Genomic DNA, 14,703 nt, shown 5'->3' with positions numbered 1-14,703 from the left:
GTGTACACTACATTTACAGTGCTGAGGTATATAACAACACTATCCTGTGCACTTGCTACAGTAGTGTACACTACATTTACAGTGCTGAGGTATATAATAACACTATCCTGTGCCCTTGTCAGATACGGTTCTTTATTTTGTATTGTTTATTTGAACCTTTATTTAACTAGGCAAGTCAGTTTAGAACAAGTTCTTATTCACAATGACAGCCTACCCCAGACAAGCCCTCCCTTAGTCCCTATGGGACTCCCGATCATGGCCGGTCGGCATATCATTTAGGACTTGTAGGGAGTAGGTTACCATTTAGGACCCATCCTATGATATGGAGATCCTGTCAAGTTGAAGTGCAAGTTCTGTCCTCGGTAGTAAACATGGAAGTGGAGCTCCTACCAGGTTGCAGTAGGAAGTGAACACTGTAAGGCCAGTCCCTAGCTGCTCTGGTAGTTACGTGCTGTGCACTACCTGTGCCTCTGCAGTGTGCCAGGGGGGTGGTGCTCCTGGAGCTGGGCCGACTGAAGGCTGCCTCCTGGCTCTCTTCCAGACGTCCCTCCCAGGGAAGCCAGGTGTGTGTGTGTGTGTGTGTGTGTGTGTGCCCGTTGTCACCCCCACTGCCTGGGTGCTTGCATTAATACCCCTGTCTCTCCTCCTTCTCTCCACTCATCACGTGCATGGAAGCCAAAATGGCCATCTGATCGTTGTTTAGCAGGCTTCTTCTGGTGTCACCTGTATGTCACTCAGCCACCCAGCCAAACTTACCGCCACCGGGCAGCATGCCTCAGTGTGTGTGTTTTCTCCTGACTGGATCATAGCTCTGTTCCCCCTCCCTCTCTCTAGCAGATGAGTCACGTGAGTGCCAACAGCACAATCGTCACGCCCCACCCCCTGCTAAACTCCACCCCTTCCACCTCTCAGCTCCTGAATAACGTCAGGAAGCCAATGACAGTGGGCATGATATCATCACAGAGCGCAGGTAAAGTAGGACCAGTCCCTTTCCACAGAGAGTAGGACCAGTCCCTTTCCACAGAGAGTAGGACCAGACCCTTTCCATAGAGAGTAGGACCAGTCCTTTTCCACAGAGAGTAGGACCAGTCCCTTTCCACAGAGAGTAGGACCATACCCTTTCCATAGAGAGTAGGACCAGTCCCTTTCCACAGAGAGTAGGACCAGTCCCTTTCCACAGAGAGTAGGACCAGTCCCTTTCCACAGAGAGTAGGACCAGACCCTTTCCACAGACAGTAGGACCAGTCCCTTTCCACAGAGAGTAGGACCAGACCCTTTCCACAAAGAGTAGGACCCTTTCCACAGAGAGTAGGACCAGACCCTTTCCACAGAGAGTAGGACCAGACCCTTTCCACAGAGTGTAGGACCAGTCCCTTTCCACAGAGAGTAGGACCAGTCCCTTTCCACAGAGAGTAGGACCAGTCCCTTTCCACAGAGAGTAGGACCAGACCCTTTCCACAGAGAGTAGGACCAGACCCTTTCCACAGAGAGTAGGACCAGACCCTTTCCACAGAGAGTAGGACCAGACCCTTTCCACAGAGAGTAGGACCAGTCCCTTTCCACAGAGAGTAGGACCAGTCCTTTTCCACAGAGAGTAGGACCAGTCCCTTTCCACAGAGAGTAGGACCAGACCCTTTCCACAGAGACTAGGACCAGTCCCTTTCCACAGAGAGTAGGACCAGACCCTTTCCACAGAGAGTAGGACCAGTCCCTTTCCACGGAGAGTAGGACCAAACCTTTTCCACAGAGAGTAGGACCAGACCCTTTCCACAGAGAGTAGGACCAGTCCCTTTCCACAGAGAGTAGGACCAGACCCTTTCCACAGAGAGTAGGACCGGACCCTTTCCACAGAGAGTAGGACCGGACCCTTTCCACAGAGAGTAGGACCAGACCCTTTCCACAGAGAGTAGGACCAGTCCCTTTCCACAGAGAGTAGGACCAGACCCTTTCCACAGAGAGTAGGACCAGTCCCTTTCCACAGAGAGTAGGACCAAACCATTTCCACAGAGAGTAGGACCAGACCCTTTCCACAGAGAGTAGGACCAAACCTTTTCCACAGAGAGTAGGACCAGAATTACACACAGTTAGTTTCCCGTCCTCATCTTTTTCCCTTTCTGGGTTTGTCGTATCTGCAGAAACAGGGATACGCACTGTGGAGATTACAAGGGTGAGTTGAGCTGTCTCCAGTTATGTTTAGTGGGTTTAAACTACTCATAATATGCACATTTATATCTATATACTATACTGTATACTGTGCCAATTCAACAATAGATGCTTTCTTTGTCATAAAAATGATGACAACAATCACAATATCCTCTTCTATACCAGTTTATTATTAATAATGATCATAGCATTGACGATATCTCTCAGGGTCCTACTGATGCGTTGGGGATCAGTATAGCTGGGGGGAAGGACAGTCCTCTGGGGGATATCCCCATCTTCCTGGCCATGATCCAGGCCAACGGGGTGGCAGCGAAGACACACCGGCTCAAGGTACGTATGTGTGTGTGCGTGCGTGTGTGTGAGTGTGCGAGAGAACGCCCAGTGTCTTAGAATCCCCTTACTGTCTATGATGGCTCACCCTGGCGTGTGTTTGTGTCTCTCTGTCTCTCTCTGTCTCTCTCTCTCTCTCTCTCTCTCTCTCTCTCTCTCTCTCTCTCTCTCTCTCTCTCCCCTTCCTTCCTCCCTTCCTCCAGGTGGGTGATAGGATCGTGAGTATCAACTCCCAGTCTCTGGAAGGCCTGTCCCATGGGGATGTAGTCACCATGCTGAAGAATGCCTACGGCAGCATCATTCTCCAGGTACACACAGATCATTCTCCAGGTACACACAGATCATTCTCCAGGTACACACAGATCATTCTCCAGGTACACACAGATCATTCTCCGGATTCACACAGATCATTCTCCAGGTACACACAGATCATTCTCCAGGTACACACAGATCATTCTCCAGGTACACACAGATCATTCTCCAGGTACACACAGATCATTCTCCAGGTACACACAGATCATTCTCCGGGTACACACAGATCATTCTCCAGGTACACACAGATCATTCTCCAGGTACACACAGATCATTCTCCGGGTTCACACAGATCATTCTCCAGGTACACACAGATCATTCTTCAGGTACACACAGATCATTCTCCAGGTACACAGATCATTCTCCAGGTACACACAGATCATTCTCCGGATTCACACAGATCATTCTCCAGGTTCACACAGATCGTTTTCCAGGTACACACAGATCGTTCTCCGGGTTCACACAGATCATTTTCCGGGTTCACACAGATCATTCTCCAGGTACACACAGATCATTCTTCAGGTACACACAGATCATTCTCCGGGTTCACACAGATCGTTCTCCGGGTTCACACAGATCATTCTCCGGGTTCACACAGATCGTTCTCCGGGTTCACACAGATCATTCTCCGGGTTCACACAGATCATTCTCCAGGTACACACAGATCATTCTCCAGGTACACACAGATCGTTCTCCGGGTACACACAGATCATTCTCCAGGTACACACAGATCATTCTCCGGGTTCACACAGATCATTCTCCAGGTACACAGATTGTTCTCCAGGTACACACATGGAACACATACACACAGAGACACATAATATATACATACAGTGCATTCGGGAAAGTATTCAGACCCCTTTATTCTTTCCACATTTTGTTATGTGGCAGCCTTATTCTAAAATTGATTTTTTATTCACCCTTATCAATCTATACACAATACCCCATAATGACAAAAACAAAAATGCTTTTTAGAAATGTTTGCAAATGTAAAAAAAAATATATATATATATTATTCAGTATTCAGACCCTTTATTACGTACTGAAGTACCTTTGGCAGCGATTACAGCCTTGAGTCTTCTTGAATATGACACTACAAGCTTGGCACACCTGTATTTGGGGAGTTTCTCCCCTTTTTCTCCGCAGATCCTCTCAAGCTCCGTCAGGTTTGATGGGGAGCGTCGCTGCACAGCTCATTTCAGGTCTCTCTAGAGATTTTCAATTGGGTTCAAGTCCAGGCTCTGGCTGGGCCACTCAAGGACATTCAGAGACTTGTCCTGAAGCCACTCTTGCGTTGTCTGGCCTGTGTTCTTAGGGTCGCTGTCCTTTTGGAAGGTGAACCTTCGCCCCCAGTCTGAGGTCATGAGCGCTCTGGAGCAGGTTTTCATCAAGGATCTCTCTGTACTTTGCTCCATTTATCTTTTACTTGATCCTGACTAGTCTCCAAGTCCTTGCCACTGAAAAACATTCCCACATCATGATGCTGCCATCAACATGCTTCACCGTAGGGATGGTGCCAGGTTTCCTCCAGACGTGACGCTTGGCATTCAGGCCAAAGAGTTCCAAAGAGAGAATCTTGTTTCTCATGGTCTGGAGACCTTTAGATGCCTTTTGGCAAACTCCAAGTGGGCTGTCATGTGCCTTTTACTGAGGAGTGGCTTCCGTCTGGCCACTCTACCATAAAGGCCTGATTGGTGGAGTGCTGCAGAGATGGTTGTCCTTCTGGAAGGTTCTCCCATCTCCACAGAGGAACTGGAGCTCTGTCAGAGTGACCATCGGGTTCTTGGTAACCTCCCTGACCAAGGCCCTTCTCCCCCGATTGCTCAGTTTACCCAGGCGGCCAGCTCTAGGAAGAGTCTTGGTGGTTCCAAATGATTGAGGCCACTGTGTTCTTGAGGACCTTCAATGCTGTAAAAATGTTTTGGTACCCTTCCCCAGATCTGTGCCTCGACACAATCCTGTCTCTGAGCTCTATGGAAAGGTCCTTCGACCTCATGGCTTGGTTTTTGCTCTGACATGCACTTTCAACTGTGAGACCTTATATAGACAGGTGTGTGCCTTTCCAAATCATGTCCAATCAATTCGATGTACCGCAGGTGGACTCCAATCAAGTTGTAGAAACATCTCAAGGATGATCCAAGGAAACAGGATGCACCTGAGCTCAATTTCGAGTCTCATATTAAAGGGTCTGAATACTTATGTAAATAAGGTATTTCTGTTTTTTATCAATACATTTGCAAAAAAAATTTGAAAAAACTATTTTCACTTTGTCATTATGGGTTATCGTGTGTAGATTGATGAGGAAAAAATATTTAATACATTTTAGAACAAGGCTGTAACAATTTTTTTTTTAAGTCAAGGAGTCTCAATACTTTCCAAATGCACACACGCCTGCTCCCGCTTCTCCTCTCTGGCGCTCAAGGGCCCTTCATTACGGACACCTGTCACAATCATTACGCGCATCAGCGCTCATTGGACTCACCTGGATTCCATTACTTTGTTGATTGCCCCTCTATATCTGTCTGGTCCTCCGTTGGTTCCCCATGTCACCAGTATTGTCTTCATGCCGTATTGTTCTCCCTGTCCAGACACTGTTCTTGTTTGTTTTGTGTCCGTTTTCCATTAAATGTTCACTCCTTGTACTTGCTTCTTGTCTCCAGCATCGGTCCTTACAGTATACACACACACACACACACACAGTACACACACACATCTCTGTATGGTCAAATGAAATATCAGTTATCAAACGTGATATCACTCAATGTAACCACATTGTTTTTTAATTGCCTATTATTTTACATCCATCAAATAAATGTTTCCTGATAAGAGATGTAAATGAAATCATACATTTTTCAAATGTACATTCTTGAAAAACCTGTATGTGTCTGTGTTTAGCAGTGTGTGTGTGTGTGTGTGTACCTAATGTGTACCGTATGTGTGTGCTTTGGTAGATCCTGCCGTGCGTGTGCGTGTGCACACTACCGTCCGGACACTGTGTGGTTATCAGCTTGTTGCAGCCGGTTGGCAGTTTGGTCAGATAATCCCAGGCCTTTATGTTAATGCTGCTTTATCAGTCCGTCTCCAGCAGCCTCAGCACTGGACTGTTAGACTGGACTGTCAGACTGGACTGTTAGACTGGACTGTCAGACTGGACTGTCAGCACTGGACTGTCAGACTGGACTGTTAGACTGGACTGTTAGACTGGACTGTCAGACTGGACGACTGTCAGCACTGGACTGTCAACACTGGACTGTCAGCACTGGACTGTCAGACTGGACTGTTAGACTGGACTTTTAGACTGGACTTTTAGACTGGGTTGTTAGACTGGACTTTTAGACTGGGTTGTTAGACTGGGCTGTTAGACTGGGTTGTTACACTGGACTGTTAGACTGGGTTGTTAGACTGGGCTGTTAGACTGGGTTGTTACACTGGACTGTTAGACTGGGCTGTTACACTGGGCTGTTAGACTGGGCTGTTAGACTGGGCTGTTAGACGGGACTGTTAGACTGGACTGTTAGACGGGACTGTTAGACTGGGCTGTTAGACTGGGTTGTTACACTGGACTGTTAGACTGGGTTGTTAGACTGGGCTGTTAGACGGGACTGTTAGACTGGACTGTCAGACTGGACTGTTAGACTGGGCTGTTAGACTGGACTGTTAGACGGGACTGTTACACTGGACTGTTAGACTGGGTTGTTAGACTGGGCTGTTAGACGGGACTGTTAGACTGGACTGTCAGACTGGGCTGTTAGACTGGACTGTTAGACTGGACTGTTAGACTGGACTGTTAGACGGGACTGTTAGACTGGACTGTTAGACTGGGCTGTTAGACTGGGCTGTTAGACTGGACTGTTAGACTGGACTGTTAGACTGGGCTGTTAGACTGGGCTGTTAGACTGGACTGTTAGACGGGACTGTTAGACTGGACTGTTAGACTGGACTGTTAGACTGGACTGTTAGACTGGGCTGTTAGACTGGGACTGTTAGACTGGGCTGTTAGACTGGGCTGTTAGACTGGACTGTTAGACGGGACTGTTACACTGGACTGTTAGACTGGGTTGTTAGACTGGGCTGTTAGACGGGACTGTTAGACTGGACTGTCAGACTGGGCTGTCAGACTGGACTGTTAGACTGGACTGTTAGACTGGACTGTTAGACGGGACTGTTAGACTGGACTGTTAGACACGCCACCCAGGACACCCAGCAATTACTGTCTGACACGATCTCTCTCTGCCCCCTCTCTCGTTCTCGTTCACAACTTTGGTCTCTCTCTACCTTCTCTCTCTTTTGCTGTCTCTTTCCTCTATTCATCTCTCTCTCTCTCTCTCTCTCTCTCTCTCTCTCTCTCTCTCTCTCTCTCTCTCTCTACCTCTGGCTTTACATACGTCATTGATCATACACTCTTATCCAGAGTCACTCGGGCTAACCCTAACCCTAACCCACTGCATCTCAGTGCTAGAGGTGTCACTACAGACCCTGGTTCGATTCCAGGCTGTATCATAACCGGCCGTGATTGGGAGTCCCATAGGGGGGGGCGCACTATTGGCCCAGTGTCGTCCGGGTTAGGGTTTGGCCGGGGTAGGGCGTCGTTGTAAATTAGAATTTGTTCTTAACTGACTTGCCTAGTTAAATAAAGGTTCAATCAAATATAAATATAAATAGTGACTTGCAGTGACTCTCGCTCTCTTTTCAACTCTCTTCTACTCTCTCTCCCTCTCGCTCTCTTTTCAACTCTCTTCTACTCTCTCTCCCTCTCGCTCTCTTTTCAACTCTCTTCTACTCTCTCTCCCTCTCGCTCTCTTTTCAACTCTCTTCTACTCTCTCTCCCTCTCGCTCTCTTTTCAACTCTCTTCTACTCTCTCTCCCTCTCGCTCTCTTTTCAACTCTCTTCTACTCTCTCTCCCTCTCGCTCTCTTTTCAACTCTCTTCTACTCTCTCTCCCTCTCTTTTCAACTCTCTTCGACTCTCTATCCCTCTCTTTTCAACTCTCTTCTACTCTCTATCCCTCTCTTTTCAACTCTCTTCTACTCCCTCTCCCTCTCTTTTCAACTCTCTTCTACTCTCTCTCCCTCTCGCTCTCTTTTCAACTCTCTTCTACTCTCTCTCCCTCTCGCTCTCTTTTGACCTCTACCTGTCTCTCTTTCTCTCTCTTCATCCTCTATCCATCCCTCCCCTTCATTCATCCCCCTATCTGTTATTCATTTCCATACACACAAGTAAGCCTTAAAGCTGGAATCCTTAATGGTCAAACTGCCACGTCCGTTTGTGATATTACAACAACAAGGAAGTTACTGCAAACAAGAAAACACAGTTTTCCCCCTCTGACATCACTGCATCACATCAGAACAGCATGATATGTACTGCTGGTGGGGAAAGTGGCGCGGTTTCCCCCTGCTGGGGATTCCATCTCTAACAAAGGAAGAGAACATTGCCTCTCTCTCTCTAAACACTGGTTTGGCTCTGTTGTCTATTTTGCTGTGTTCCCCTCTCCCACTTCTCCTATCCTTCCCCTTTCTGTTCCTCTTTCCCACCCTTCTCCCTCCCATTTCTCTCTCTCTCTCTCTCTCTCTCTCTCTCTCCTCTCCTTCCTCCTCTCCCTCTCTACCCCTACACTCCCCCTCTCTGCCTATAAAGAAGGTGTGTTAGTAAGATAAGTGCAGGCGATGGCTAGGGAGCGTTCCACTAGCGTTCCACTAACGTTCCCTCCACAGCCCACCAGTCGTCTGTTAATTGTCCGTTAATTAACCTTTGTTTGTTGTTGTTGTTTTCAGATTTTTAATTGCCTCTCGGTTGATTAAATATGGAAATGAACAGATGCTGACAGACCGTTGCCACCCTCGATATGTGGCTGACTGAATATTTCATTAAAAAAAGACAACTAAAGTGGGAGAGAGAGAGAGGACTGATAAATGATTGCTACATTAGGCCTTTGTGTAGTTCTGTGGCTTTGATCCAGGACCTGTCTGTAGTAAAATCCATTCTTCTGTAATTCTATTCAGCCATGAGGGACGTTAAAGTTTAAAATAGGGGGTTGATTTTGAACACATATCACATGTACTGTACTTTGATATGATAGGCTTATCATACACTGGCACTCGTCCTTGTCTATAACACACACACACAAAACACACACACAGAAAGACACACACTCATGCACAGATCATGTCTGGTTAATAATCATTTTTAAAACTTGACACGTGCATTGTTTTGTTTTCTGTCCGTGCACACATGTGTGTGTGTGTGTGTGTTTTAAAGGTGATTGCTGACACCAACATCAGTGCTATAGCCAGTCAGGTGGAGAGTATGTCGACTAGCAGCTGCTCCGAGACACAGCCAGGGGAACCAGAGTAAGTTGGACTAAGTATCTCTTAGACACTGATCTGAGGTCCGTTTTTTCTCTTCTCCCCTAAAGGTTAAAGGACCAATCCGGGAGTCGAAAAAACAAAACAGCAGTCACCCAGCCTCTTGTTTGGTAAACAGCTGAGGGCTAGGGGAAATGTAACCACTCCCAAATTCATAAACCGAGCAATGGATGCATGAGATCAAAATAATAGTTCCCCCCCTCCCTGTTTTGAAGCTATACAGTGCTTGTTTTATAATGTGATGCTCTCTGCAGAGCCCCCAAACCCAAGAGTATCTGCCTGGAGAAGGGTTCTGACGGCCTGGGCTTCAGCATCGTAGGAGGCTTCGGAAGCCCTCATGGAGACCTGCCAATCTACATCAAGACTGTCTTCAGCAAGGTAACCATCTCTAACTCTGCACCATCACACACACATGTCCTGATTTCCCCTCTGGGACATTAGATGGCAGCAAAATTCCCTCCCCACACACACACACAAAACACACACACACACACACACACACACACACACACACACACACAAAAACACACACAAACAGATCAGTGATTACTTGAAAGAAGGGAGGAAGGATCATAAGGTTGCATTTAAAAAATACTGTAACAAGGCCAATTTTTGTATTTCCACAATTTTGTGTGTGTGTGTGTGTGCATGCGTGTGTTCCCCTGTTGTCGCTGCAGGGGGCAGCAGCGGTGGACGGGCGTCTGAAGAGGGGTGACCAGATCTTGTCTGTGAACGGAGAGAGTCTGGAAGGGACCACACACGAGCTGGCTGTGGCCATACTGAAGAGACAGAAAGGGTCCGTCACCCTGGATGTGCTGTCCTAGCTCACACACACTCTAATCCTTGAACTGGTTTGAACTCCCCAACATGTTGGAAGGAGTTGACCAACAACTGATGCCCGTCTCCAGCCCATTAAACAGCCCGTTAACGTGAAGGGGACATTGGTTCTGGAAGGATTCAGTCAATAGTTAACACATGTGGTTGAACCATGGGAAATAAGAGGACTGTATATGGGGGGTTGCAGGAAATAGGGACACCTCATTTCCTGTGTGCCATCTTATGAGCTTCACTGTGAGGGCGGTTCAACCTCTGTACTGACTGGATACACGACTCAAAATGGTGAATGTTTGGATGAAGCGAGGAAGCGAAGTGGGAAGCTTTATATGTGAACGATGTGAATATCGGATCTCTTTGTGTCATTTCAACTTTGTGTGATCACACATCATAGAACACTGATAGGGCAATATGAATGGTTCAGTTGGTTAAGGAGGTCTCTTCACCGTCAGCCTAGCGTTAGCTTAGCATCTCCCTTATGGGGAGACACTGGTTAGCCGTTAGCGATGTTAACTGCAGGTACTGCTAATGTGAAAACTGTGAGGAGGAATGGTCTCGGCAGGACGCACTAAACTGGAACAGATACTACACACACACACACACACACACATGCACAATAGGCTAGTTAGTCACTGTCAGGTTGACACATTCTCATTCATCACAGACACTTGGCCATTTGTCTCATGTCATGTCATACTTGTTGCAAACAGACAATTTAAACTCCTAGTGATTGGCTCTTACACAACAACACCACTCAGTTCAACAGTGATTAGGCTAGACATGGCCAAAGGAAGAAGCAATGCATTCTATAGTAACTGGTAAACAGCCGTGCACTTCTAATACACTTCATAGCATGCTCGTAAGAATGACATAACTCCCTCTGTAGACATTCAAAGGCAGTTATAAAGGCCACCCAACTACCGGCTGGTGTCACTATACAGTACCTTGTGTAGTCCTGCAGGAAGCTGCTGTAGGAAGCTTCTTTATTCATTTTTTTACTTATTTTTCGTGGTATCCATCTCACGGTCGCGGCCGGCAGCGACAGAGCCTGGACTCGAACCCAGAATCTCTAGTGGCACAGCTAGCACTGTGTGGCAGTGCCTTAGACCACGGTGCCACCCGGGAGGCTTTTCTTTAAAGTTGTGAGACAGATTATTAGTACACAAAGTGTTGCCAAATAATCTGAACCCACTTCAAATTCGAGACCATGAACAATGTGTACTATATGTGTGTGTTTGCTTTAGCAGTACAATATAATGTAGCTGAATCTCAGGACCTCCATCAGGCATTGGGAGTCTATTGCTGGGTTTGATTTACAGTAGTGGGGGTTCGTTCGGAGGGCAGCCAAGTCTTTTGTTGGTGGTCATGGAATAGCCCTGTAAGTCTATAGGTCCTCTGGAATGGTGTCAAATACATTTATTTTTTTATTTTTTTTTATTTCACCTTTATTTAACCAGGTAGGCTAGTTGAGAACAAGTTCTCATTTGCAACTGCGACCTGGCCAAGATAAAGCATAGCAGTGTGAACAGACAACACAGAGTTACACATGGAGTAAACAATTAACAAGTCAATACACAGTAGAAAAAATGGGCAGTCTATATACAATGTGTGCAAAAGGCATGAGGAGGTAGGCAAATAATTACAATATTGCAGATTAACACTGGAGTGATAAATGATCAGATGGTCATGTACAGGTAGAGATATTGGTGTGCAAAAGAGCAGAAAAGTAAATAAATATAAAACAGTATAAAAACAGTATGGGAATGAGGTAGGTGAAAATGGGTGGGCTATTTACCAATAGACTATGTACAGCTGCAGCGATCGGTTAGCTGCTCGGATAGCTGATGTTTGAAGTTGGTGAGGGAGATAAAAGTCTCCAACTTCAGCGATTTTTGCAGTTCGTTCCAGTCATAGGCAGCAGAGTGCTGGAACGAAAGGCGGCCAAATGAGGTGTTGGCTTTAGGGATGATCAGTGAGATACACCTGCTGGAGCGCGTGCTACGGATGGGTGTTGCCATCGTGACCAGTGAACTGAGATAAGGCGGAGCTTTACCTAGCATGGACTTGTAGATGACCTGGAGCCAGTGGGTCTGGCGACGAATATGTAGCGAGGGCCAGCCGACTAGAGCATACAAGTCGCAGTGGTGGGTGGTATAAGGTGCTTTAGTGACAAAGCGGATGGCACTGTGATAGACTGCATCCAGTTTGCTGAGTAGAGTGTTGGAAGCCATTTTGTAGATGACATCGCCGAAGTCGTGGATCGGTAGGATAGTCAGTTTTACTAGAGTAAGCTTGGCGGCTTGAGTGAAGGAGGCTTTGTTGCGGAATAGAAAGCCGACTCTTGATTCGATTGGAGATGTTTGATGTGAGTCTGGAAGGAGAGTTTGCAGTCTAGCCAGACACCTAGGTACTTATAGATGTCCACATATTCAAGGTCGGATATTCATGTCTTCACTAGCCTGGTCCCAGATTTGGGTTCTACTCCCATGGTCATTGTCACGCCAAACCAGACAGCACAAACAGGTCTGGAACCTTACTGGTAGAAGGACGTATATATATAGTATGATATTTTGATATGATATTATGCTATTGTGATATGATGCTTTGATATTGTGATATGATGCTATCATATTGTGATATGCTATTATGATATTGTGCTATTTCTGCTTTGAGTGGGATCATTCACTTCCTATCCAATCCTCCACCGACTATAATTTTAATTGGTTAGTGGACTGGAAACGTTTCAACCAGGTGCTAATACTTGTAGTTTGACCTGCCTTTATATTATGTGGATGGTACTACCTGTATGTTACTGCAAGCTTATTCTTTAGCTTTTCACAGTAAAACAATTGATTATTTTTTACATCATTTTTGGGAACTATGAGAATCAACAATGATCCATTATTTTCTTGTTATGAGACATGTTAATCATCATATAGCAGGGTTGTATTCATTAGGCACCAAATGGAAGAAAATGGTCTGAAACAGGAAGGGACAAACTGAACTTGTCCAGTAAGATACGCTTGTTTTGGTTTTTGCGAAGAAAAACATTTTGCTACGGTGTGCATTAATGAATACGACCCATGTGTGTCTGTGGCTTCACACTGTCCTGTCCAGTGGTGAGAAGCTTGCCACATCCAACAATGACAGGATATCCTGTTTCTCTCTGAGCCCTTCGTCTGTCTCCCGTAAACCCCTCCACACTCACAGGAAGTGACAACATGTTCCTCCAAAACACTTTGAGACTCCCCAGGGGTCATGTTCCTTAGGCACCAAACTAGGAAAAATGGTCTGAAACAAGGAGGGACTACCTGAACTGAATAAAAAAACATTTTGCTACGCCGTGCCCTAATGAATACGACCCTGGTCGACACTGTATATTAACCCTGCATATTAACTCTCAAACCATGCCCGTCTCAGTTAAAGGGTGGCAGGTAGCCTAGTGGTTAGAGCGTTGGACTAGTAACTGAAAGGTTGCTAGATCAAATCCCCGAGCTGAGAAAGTACAAATCTGTCATTCTGCCCCTGAACAAGGCAGTTAACCCAATAAGACTTTGTTCTTAACTGGCTTAGTTAAAAAAAGGTTTAAAAAAAGTAGAAGTGCAATCTGGTGGCAATATCTAATTGTAGGCTGTGTCTTAAATGTGCGCCTTGAATACTCAGAAGTGGTCCTAGGATTTAGAGGAAGTGTACTATTAGTGCCATGTGGTGCCTCTTAAGGGAACTACTGCTGTGCAATAAGTCTCTGATGTGCTAGAGTAGACAGTGGTTATTTATCATATGTCAGTCTTAGTTCTGTGAGAGCCTAGCGCTGTCAGGTCTTGATGCTCAATCCCTTTAAATGCACACATCCGGCCACTCACTGCTCTCTCTCCCTCTCCTCCTGTGATCTCTCCATCTACTGTTGAATTTGAGCTTTTGTCTGACCTTGTCCTAAGTGTGTCAATCAGCCATAGGCTGTGTGTGTGTGTGTACACATACGTGTGTGTGTGTTCATCAGAAGTTGTACTGATGATGATCCTGTAACTCCCAATATTTCCGTCTTATGATGCCACCGATGAACTGACTGCTCGACCTTAGCGCCACAGAAAACATCTTAATTCACCTCATTGATCGTTGGATCGCATTTTCAAATCCAAAGAAACGATCCACTTTTCATATGTCCACATGTCACATGTTCTGCTGTAAAAACGTGCATAAAGAGTATATACACTGCATTCAGAAAGTACTCAGGCCCCTTGACCTTTTCCACATTTTCTTACGTTACAGCCTTATTCTAAAATGGAATATGTGTACTGAGTGTGTTCCTACATTGATGCTCTTTATTAATTCTGATTAATTGTTTGATGATGAGGTTTTATTAAATGCAAGGAGACCACAACCATTTCCACCATGTCCTCCCTCTGATCTTCAAGTGTGGCTGTTCAGTCCTTAAAATACATGTATTTTAATAAGAGGTCATTCTACCATGTCTCATTGATACACTGTTAAGGAATATCTCAATTGCTTCCATTGTTATGAGGATTGTTCCTTTTATGTTTCATGTTTGTATATTAATACTTCAGTGGGTTAAATCAGACTACTGGGAAGACAGACAGCTCAGTGGGCTAAATCAGACTACTGGGAAGACAGACAGCTCAGTGGGCTAAATCAGACTACTGGGAAGACAGACAGCTCAGTGGGCTAAATCAGACTACTGGGA

The sequence above is a fragment of the Oncorhynchus nerka genome, linkage group LG25, assembly GCF_034236695.1.
Source record: "Oncorhynchus nerka isolate Pitt River linkage group LG25, Oner_Uvic_2.0, whole genome shotgun sequence".
NCBI lineage: Eukaryota > Metazoa > Chordata > Actinopteri > Salmoniformes > Salmonidae > Oncorhynchus > Oncorhynchus nerka.
The sequence above is the reverse complement of the archived record's forward strand: the minus strand, read 5'-3'. Positions refer to the sequence as shown.